Source organism: Hyperoodon ampullatus, assembly GCF_949752795.1.
Source record: "Hyperoodon ampullatus genome assembly, chromosome: 10".
Classification (NCBI taxonomy): domain Eukaryota; kingdom Metazoa; phylum Chordata; class Mammalia; order Artiodactyla; family Ziphiidae; genus Hyperoodon; species Hyperoodon ampullatus.
In genome coordinates, this window is record NC_136923.1 from 83,700,797 (window position 1) to 83,710,799 (window position 10,003).

Below are 10,003 nucleotides of genomic sequence, written 5' to 3' on the forward strand. Positions count from 1 at the left end.
ACTGCACCACCAGTGCAGTCTGCCATTAAGGCATATTTTGGGGTGGCCTGACCTGGGCCCCAACGGAAGTGAAGAGACAAACTAAGGGATGAAAGCAAAGCTCCTGGGTGGAGCTAATAGGGATGTGAACTATGGCTCCGGAGGAGGAGTGAAGGGGAATTGTAGCCCTGAAATACCTTCAGGGGGATCAGGCACATGACATGTCTGCCCTTTCCTCCTGCTCAGTGTGTGCTCCGTACCTTCACTTCTCATCACTGGAGGCCAGGACCCAGGGTGCTCAAAAGCTTAGGAATATTGGAATAGGAACATGGGAAGTTGGGGTTTTAGACTATTTGACTTACTGATAAGGTCTATTCAGAAGTGTCTCCTCACCACTCAAGGGCTAGTTATTGCAAGATGAGCAAAAGTAAGTCACCTCAGACACTGAAGATTTAGTCACAACAACTGATGATCCATGTGGAACCAGAGCACGTGTTCTATGGTAAATTTGCTTTCACTTCACCATTACTAACCTGTGACCTTTGAGATGTCCCTTCTCTCTGTGGGCTTCAGTTTTCTGATGCATAAAGATGAACATGTGGATGATAAATAGACTTCCAGTTGCTTACATGTTTCAGGCCCTGGGCTGAGTTCTTTTCCATCCTCAAACAGCCCTAGGAGGTAGACACTATTATTACCCTGATTTTACAGATAAGAAAACTAAGGTACAGAGACATTAGCTTTTTCTGAGATAAGGAGCTAGTCAATACCCTTATCATGGGTATTGAACTCAATGGTCGCTATAGCTTCACAGTCTAAGGTTCAGCCATTTTTAAAAATGAGAATGGCGAGAGGCCAAGGAGCTTGGGAATGTGTGTAGGTCTGTGCCAAAAGAGGGACGCCTTCTGCATGACTGCTCTAAATGCCTCGAGGACCTGCTTGGCTGGATCAGATATCAGCCGTCAGGCCATAGATTATAGGCCTTTGAGAAGAAATCTGAGATAACAGAAAGCTTATCTTCCAACAGAGTTCATGAGAATTCAACCCCATCCAGACTTAAATTTCAGGAGTAGAGAAAGGCTTTTGTGCAAACCTGGAAGAGGCAGGGCAGGTGGAGGGGACTGGATGTCAAGGGGCTTAGAACTGAAAAGGAAGAAGTTATCACTTCAATAAACAAGGGAGTTTAGTAAAGCTGAGCTGGCAGTGAAAAGCCGGAAGGGAGCAGATGGGAGGGAGGAGGGGTGGGAGAAACAACTCTGACTCTTCACCGATTCAAATACTTTGCAACAACTTTCAGATTGTTACCTTATTAGGACCTCACAGTAAATAGTTTTATGGAGTAAGTGGAGTAGAGATGATTACAATAACTTACAGAGAATGAAGCTCAGTCGAGCCCAAGGCAGTTCCCTAATGCACAGTTTAGATCTTTCTCCTGGATAACTTCCCCCTGTGAATGTGTATCCGTCATCTGTGTTACTCCTGCATTAACAAGCCCTTCTCCAGGGGACAGATCTCAGGGCAAAGGGTCTGAGACATGCAGGTCCCCACATCTGGACTTCATAATTAGAAAATACAGTGTGCTGTTGACTAAGTGATGAATGTCTGAGGGGACAGTACAAAGGATTAATAGTCATCTGGGATGATGCTTCTTAAACTTTAGCTTGTGTGTAAATTACATGAGGATCTTAATTTTAAAAAGCAGATTCTGATTCAGTGGTGGTGCCTTTACTTCCTGGATGCAGAGCCAGCACCTAGGAACTGCCTGGAGAAGGTAGAGACAGTACTTCAAGTTCCAAAGAGGGAATCCTCCGCCTTCACCTGCCAGAGCACGGGGCGCCAGAACACCAGCGGGTGGCCTGACCCGGAGGCACTGGGTGCGCTGAGCCTTCAGGTCTTGCAGGAGTGGGCGGAGGAGTGAGGGGGAGGGGAGGGGAGGTTGGAGAGAAGGAAGAAGAAAGGGGAGGGAGAGCGGGGTGGCGGGGAAGGGGGGGTTGCCCGTGTGCTAATGCTGCTCTGCGATTGGAGGGCGCATCTTCAAACTGGTCCCTGCCAGGGGCTCAAAAGGAGCCGAGATCCCTGGGGACCTGAGGCTTGCCTATAACTCCTAGTTCGAGCCATGATCCCGCAGTTCTGGGCCTACTGTCTTTTCTCACTGTTCCTGGTCGGCTTCGCTCAGCCGACCCCGAAGCAGCAACAGATGAAGGTGAGTGTCCCGCAGGGAACCCAGACGGATCTCAGCACGTGATGACTAAATTGGCCGCCAAGGATGCAAGGAGTTCTCCCTTCTCCCCCTCTACAAAGGACGAGATCCGTCTTCCCAGCCCTTCCAAACTGACACCTGCCACTGCCACTGCTGTCCTGTGAGGCAGAGGCTCTCCTAAACTCTCTTTACGTGGATCGTCTCCTCTGAGCCTGGTGGGTCACTGGGCCGAAAGTGGGTGAAGGACGCAGGCTGCTCTCGCTGCGTTCCTCTTTGCCACTTCCCCTGGTGGCCGCTTGATACCCCAGAGCCCGTCCCCTCCACTCTGGTCCGGAACCTCAGGCACCATTGCGGGTCCGGGAAAGAGGACATGAAGTAGCACCTGTATTAGAGGGAAGCTGAACTGGTTGCTCTTGGGGAGGGTGAAACCCCGGGGCAGGTGGAAAAGAAGCTGGTGCTGAAATGTGCCCTAAGGAGTTTTAGGGTTGGGAGAGGGTTATTTTTTTTTTTTCAGGGAATAATAAAACACAAAAGGCCCAGAGAGTTGCTGGCCAATTTTAATTTCAGGGGAGGTGATGTGGCATCCTGGAAACAAAGCTTGGATCACAGGGTGATATCCATGTGTGAGACAGACAGCTGGAAGCTGTTGAGCCCAGAGCTAAGGCAGCATGAAGACAAGGAAAATGGAGGCACACAGATGACAGTTCACAGGATTATTTCCACTTTTTAAAAAAAATTGTACTAGAAAGAAAGGCAAATGCTAGAAACTCTTCAGCAGAGAGCTGAGGTAGCATGAATGCAAAAGAGAATGCAGGCACATAGATGACAACCCTTTCATGGTGGCTTTCTTAGGCTAATACTCTCAAATATTTGGATTAATGTCTGTGCACAGATGTGTATGGATGTATGGAACACAGGGAACGTGCCTGCCCTGCGTCAGCCTCCTTCTCTCCAAGGATAGTGAAGGGGAAGCTATGCCTGGTATCCTAGTGACAGAACTACTAGGCTTAGAAAATGATAAAAGAGTTTTCTGCCCCACTCTCCCCACAGGAGCTGACCCACAAGCAATTCCTTCACTGCATGGGGCAGAAATTTATGTACATAGAATTTTAGAGTAACTGAAACTCACTTAAATTACTCTAAAATTCTATGCCTTTTCCCCACATCTCCAGGAGTCCCTCTCCTCAGATAACAGCATTTTAGCTTTTTGCTCCAGGTCCGGTCCGCTCTTTCCCTTGGCATGCTTGTGCATAGGATGTCTCTTCCCTTTGCTTCCTGTTTCACATAGAGATAAGAAGAAAGGGGTGTCAAGGATGAATTCTGTAGGTACCAGTGAGCTCCCACCAACAAAACTCTGGAAAGTGCCTTCAGTGGGATCCAGAGGAGGAACAAGTTATTTGCTGGGCTCTGGGGGAAGGAAATTACACTGTAAGAATACATAGATGAGAAATTTATGTAAAACATATTTCTGTTATGAGAAACTCTGCCAAAGTCTGTTAAGAATATTTGAGAAGGGGTGGGATGACTGGAATGCGGTGTTAGGATGTGGAGGAGAGTGCAGGTAAATTGTAGGTCAGAGAATGGAGGGAAATTGTGTTCATGTTCCAGGAATGGGAAGAGGATTATAAAGTGATTGTCCCACCATTAAAAAAAAAAAAAAGATTGTAAGTTAGAAGATATAAGTTCTACCTGTGGCATTAGCCATAACTAAAAATATCACTTGGAAAATTCTCTTCAGTTCTTAGAGTTTAAAAAAAGTCCACAGATATTGGGGATTATTGTTTGTCTTATCGTTGCATCATTATGGTTATTTGTGTCACATTCCAGATGGATTGCTATAAGGGGGTGACAGGCACCATCTATGAGTATGGAGCCCTCATCCTCAATGGCGAGGAGTATATCCAGTTCAAGCAGTATGCGGGCAAGCATGTCCTCTTTGTCAATGTGGCCACCTATTGAGGCTTGGCAGCTCAGTATCCTGGTAAGAACTCATGTTTCACCTCTCTTGGAACTAGCTTTGTCAGATGACCATATTCTAATTCCAGAAGGTTTTGCTATTTTGTTTTTAGGAGGAAGCAGGGGGATTGGGGGGGGGGTAGGTGATCATGTGACTCTATTCCCCTAAATCCTGCCACTGCTCTCTGCTCCTTAGAATGCCAGGAGAATTACCTCCCGATGTGATAGCGAACATTCTCCCAAAGATTTAGTCAAAGACCACCAGGAACATATCTGTAGTTGAGTTTGTTGCTCGATGTTCTGAGAGAAAACATATACTGTAGACAACCATGGGGCTCTCAGTAAGAAGATGTTAGAACGGACTTGAGGATCTCAGCTTGTGTTAGGTGATTTGGGGAAGGGTTCAAGGAATTGAAGCTTTGCTCTGGATTGGATGCTGTCAGGAAATGGGCACAGTTAAGTGACTGGGAATCTTAATAAATCATATCTACAGAGTAGGAGGAATAAAGCAAGGGTAAAGAAACAGCAATCACTTAGATTGGTAAGAATAGGATGATGCTTGGTCATTTTTGTGATCTGGATAATGTTCATGTTTTGTGTGGTTGAAACATGATTAAGGGGCTTCCCTCGTGGCGCAGTGGCTAAGAATCTGCCTGCTAATGCAGGGGACATGGGTTCAAGCCCTGGTCCGGGAAGATCCCACATGCTGTGGAGCATCTAAGCCCTTGCGCCACAACTACTGAGCCTGCGCTCTAGAGCCCACGAGCCACGACTATGGAGCCTGCGTGCCTAGAGCCCATGCTCTGCAACAAGAGAAACCACTACAATGAGAAGCCCGCACACTGCAACGAAGAGTAGCCTCCACTCGCCACAACTAGAGAAAGCCTGTGCGTAGCAACGAAAACCCAACGCAGCCAAAAACAAAAAAAACAAAAAAACATGATTATGGAGTGGTCCTTGTTTTTGCCTTGATTCATCATGGTCACTTGTACGATATTGATCTTCTGTGAAACTGTTTATGTTCAACAGGAGAACACCAAACCCTAGCTGTGACTCCCAGGCCAGAATCTAGCTTTCAGGGGCTGATTTTACCTTTCTCACTGGTGACTTCTGGTAACAGGAAAGAGGATTGATCTTTGATCTTTTGGAAAACACCGTTGGGTTCCGCAGGCACCTCCAAATGGCAGAGAAGAGGAAGTGTAGTTTACTATCTACATAGTATTTAACTGGAGTGAGAGCTATTTGGGAAAATGCTTCATCTCTCCAAACTTGGCTCAACCTTTGGTGGCTGAGGTGGATTTTCCATTTTCTTTGTGCACTCATGGGAAAGAGTTTGGAATTCCTGCTGATTCAGAAAAGGTTAAAGTTTTAGATGGATTATACTAGAGATAGATGCAGTTTTTGACATGCCAAGAACTTTATTTTCAGCATTTTAAAGAAGTTCAAGATAAATTCGAAAGATTAATTATACCAGTGCCACCAAAAAATGGATCAAAATAATACATGAACGAATTTTAAGAAATTTTTTCACATATTGACATCAGTATCTAGTCAACTGATCAAAAATATAAAGTCCTATCAATTTGTCTTAATGATGCTCCAATAATAAGAAATCCAACAATTTTCTCCTTTTTAAACACCACTTAAATTTAGGCATATTGCAATCTCACTTCTAAGATATATGGTTCACTAAATTTTTAAAAAATTAATTAATTTATTTTGGCTGCACCAGGTCTTAGTTGTGGCACGCGGGATCTTCATTGCAGCATTCGGACCCTTAGTTGCGGCAGGTGGGCTTCTTAGTTGTGGCATGCTTGCGGGATCTATTTCCCTGACCAGGGATCGAACGCGGGACCCCCTGCAATGGAAGCATAGCGTCTTACCCACTGGACTACCAGGGAAGTCCCGGTTCACCAAATTTTGATATTTGAAAATTAACATTCAGGGGGTGCTACAGTTTGAATATTCGTGTCCCCCCCACAATTCATATATTGAAACTAATGCCCAATCTGATGGCAATAGGAAGTGGGGCCTTTGGGAGGTGCTTAGGTCATGAGGGTAAAACCATCACGAATGGGCTTAATGCTCTTACAAAAGATACCCTACAGGGCTCCCCAGTTCCTTCCACCATGTGAGGACACAGGAAGAAGTTGGCAGTCTGCAACCTGGAGGAAGGTCTTGTTCAGAACCCTACCGTACTGGCACCATGATCTTGGACTTCCAAGTTCCAGAACTGCGAGAAATAAATTTCTCATTTATTTATTTACCAGCCACCCAGTCTGATATTTTGTTTTAGCAGCCTGAATGGACTAAGACAGTGGGGACTGCTTGATTCAGGCAAAAATTATATTAAAATACCCCCTCCACCAAAGCACAACAAAAACCAAATGATTCACATTTACCAAAAGAAGCTAAGGACCTTTTCAATTTAATGTTGAAATTGTACGTAAAAAGATACTCTCAAATTACAGATTTTGAAAAGATCAAGACATTTAAAAGAATTTGGGAATCACATTATATTTATTATTTTTATGTACAATCAACTCTAGGGAAAACCTGAAAAGCTAAAGACTACTTTTTAAATTTGTATAAAAATCTCAGGATCTAATTATAAGAGGCTAAACAACAGTTTAGTATCATTTAGCAAGTGGGGATTTTCCTCCCTTCAAAAAGTTAAGCTTGAAAAATATGGTAAGCTTAAAAAGTTGTGAGGTGTAAACAGAAGTTCCATGGAATGTAAATCTGCTTTTATATCTGTTTTAGTTTAAACTTATTGAATAGGTAATACAGTCACAAGATTCAGAATTTAAAAGGTACAAAAGGGCTTTACAGTGAAATCTTCCACAGTCCCTTCCCTTTGGGCAACCAGTGTCATCAGTTTGTGGTGTACATTTCCATAAATCTTTTTTTTTAATATTTATTTTATTATTTATTTATTTATTTGGTTGTTCCAGGCCTTAGTTGCAGTAGGCAGCCTCCTTAGTTGAGGCACGTGGGCTCCTTAGTTGCAGCATGTGAACTCTTAGTTGCGGCATGCATGTGGGATCTAGTTCCCTGACCAGGGATCGAACCTGAGCCCCTCTACATTGGGAGCTCTGAGTCTTAACCACTGCACCACCAGGGAAGTCCCTGCATAAATCTTTAATGCATATGCAAGCAAATCAGTTTCTCTCTCTCCTCTCTCTTTCACACACACACACACACACACACACACACACACACACACAAATGATTCCACACAGTGGTTTTTAACATAATAAAATATCTTTGACATTATTCCGTATCACCACATGATGAGTTTCCTCATTCATTTTAAGATATAGTTTTCCAGGGAATTACCTGATGGTCCAGTGGTTAGGGCTTTGTGCTTCCATTGCAGGGGGCACAGGTTCCATCCCTGGATGGGGAATTAAGATCGCACATTCCACGTGATGCAGCCAAAAAATGAACAAGACCAAAAAAAAAAAAAAAAAAAAGATATAGTTTTCCATTGTATTGCTGTGCTATAATTTATTAAACTAGTTCATGAGAATTATAAAGAGCATCTCATTCAAATTTTACTCCAGATGAGGACACTGAGAGTTTAAGGAACTTGCCAAAGGACTAGAACCAAAGTTTGCTAGGTATTTCCGCAACAGGAAGGAAATATTCTTGATGGCTAAAGATAAGAGGGATAGTAACTGAATAAATATATAAAAAGAAGAAGGCACTTCCTTTTAAGAAGAGGTCCTTGGGGGAGATGCCAGCAGATAGAGCTGAGTCTGAATAGGACTGGCTAGTGCTGGTCATGGAATCAGTAAATCTGAACTGAAAATGGCTAAAGTTGGAAATAATGGTACAAGTCCAGGCAGAGAGTTGGAAAGCTTCCTGGCAGTGGTAAAGAGCAGTTTGGAGTTTGTAGCCTAGAATCCCAGTGAGTGTTCCAGGAAATGACATCAGTTATGTCACTGGAACTGAAAAAAAGGTAGAGAATGCTCTGGAGCTAAGCTTAGCATCTCACTGATTCCTTCAACAACTCCCAGGTTAGAGCACCAAAGAGTGCTCCTGGGAAGGTGACTGGAGTGTCAGGTTGTGTCATCATGGGGCATAGTGAGAGGAAGGGGGTAGCATGTCCATTTTGTTTGCCTTTCCTTAAAAAATTTTTGATCAATCAATCAATCCATCAACTAAGGAAGGCAATGGCATTTAAATCTGACTTCTCTTCAGAATCAAGCAGAACCCCCCCTCCCCCCAACACACACACACAGAGTACTAACCAATCTGTGCTTTTAAAGGAGGGCTCCTATTGGAGCCTGTGCATGAAGTCCTGATTCCCAAAGACCTCTTTCCTCACCTTCCCTGTCTACGGCCTCTCTTTCTTTACCTCTAATTTCCTTTTGTGGTTAAGTTGTGGTGGCCATTATTATCCATCCTTTTCTTAATTTGGATCCTCTCAGGAACACTCTGGTTCATTGCAGGTATGTACGTCCAGGTGGTGGCTTTGTTCCCAATTTTCAGCTCTTTGAGAAAGGGGATGTGAATGGAGAAAAAGAACAGAAGGCCTTTAGCTTCCTGAAGGTAAGCAAACATAAACCTGGCAAGGATTGGTCAGGTAGGTAGAGATGCCCTGAAAGTGTGGGGCTCAAGTCTAGGATTGAGTTTGGACTCCTTGGAAAGAAATGCTCAGTTCACGGATCATGGCAATATCTGTTGTGAGGCTTTAGCTTCAAGCAGAGGAAACATATAACATATGATTGCTCTAACATAGACTGACCTTCCCTACAGAATGGTAATGATTCATTCATTCAACAATCATTTATAAAATCCCTGGTTGTGTGCAAGAACTGTGCTACACAATGAGTTAACAAATATTAATAGGGCATAATCTCTTCCCTGAAGGAATTCATATCTAATCAGAGAGAAAAACATAGAAATAGATATGTAGAGTGTCATGTGGTAATTAACTTTAGAGTCACAGAGTGTTAGAACCACATAAGCCCAGAATGGAAGGACCCCTTTTTTTCAGCTAAAGAAACTGAAGCTAAAGAAATGTTATGACTTACCAAAGAAAACAGAAGATAGTCTTTCATTGAAGCACCATGATATAATCATGGGAGTGAGGGAGAGACAGGGAAAGGAGGAAATTTTTCTATCTGCTATCATACTCTCTAGCTCTTGGTTGTTTGATTGTACTGGTAGTGATGCATTGAAATGTCTGTGGTTCGTTAGGAGCATGTCAAGTAGTTAATATACTGAGATATATAATGGTGAGTAGAATTTCTAGGGGTAGGGATAAGACTGGACCACACAGAAGCAGAAAAAAAACTGTCTTGCTGTTTCCATATCTCTGCTCCAGAACTCTTGCCCTCCAACCTCTGATATTTTTGGCTCATCAAGCCAACTCTTCTGGGAGCCCATGAAGGTCCATGACATCTGCTGGAACTTTGAGAAGTTCCTGGTGGAGCCTGATGGAGTCCCTGTCATGTGCTGGTTCCACCGGGCTTCCATCAGCACAGTCAAGTCAGACATCCTGGAGTACATGAAGCAGTTCAAAAGCAAATAGGAAGGGCCAGATAATCAGAAGTTGCCTCCTACCTTAAGAACACATTTAAGGATCCATCTTTGCTCCAGATCCATCCTACCCAGCTTCCACATGACCAAAACATCCTGTACGGCCCAAATACCTGTGTGTGTGTGTGTGTGTGTGTGTCCAAATACGTGTGTGTGTGTGTGTGTGTGTCCAAATACGTGTGTGTGTGTGTGTGTGTGTGGAGATAAAGGGAAAGAAAACCTATCTCCCAACTGTCTGATCCCAAAGTATCAAGTTTATTCCACTCCATTCCAAAGGAAAATCATATTACAGGTAGATGGTTTGGACTACCCATGTCC

At 43.7% G+C, this 10,003-nt stretch overlaps 1 pseudogene across 1 annotated transcript; it reads left to right on the forward strand.

Moving 5' to 3' along the window:
* Positions 1–2,095: 2,095 nt before the first annotated feature.
* On the forward strand, positions 2,096–9,677 carry LOC307058987 (glutathione peroxidase 6-like; annotated as a pseudogene). Its single transcript has 4 exons — positions 2,096–2,182; positions 4,007–4,160; positions 8,523–8,692; positions 9,471–9,677. The product of its transcript is annotated as a glutathione peroxidase 6-like (transcript).
* The last annotated feature ends 326 nt before the right edge of the window (positions 9,678–10,003 follow it).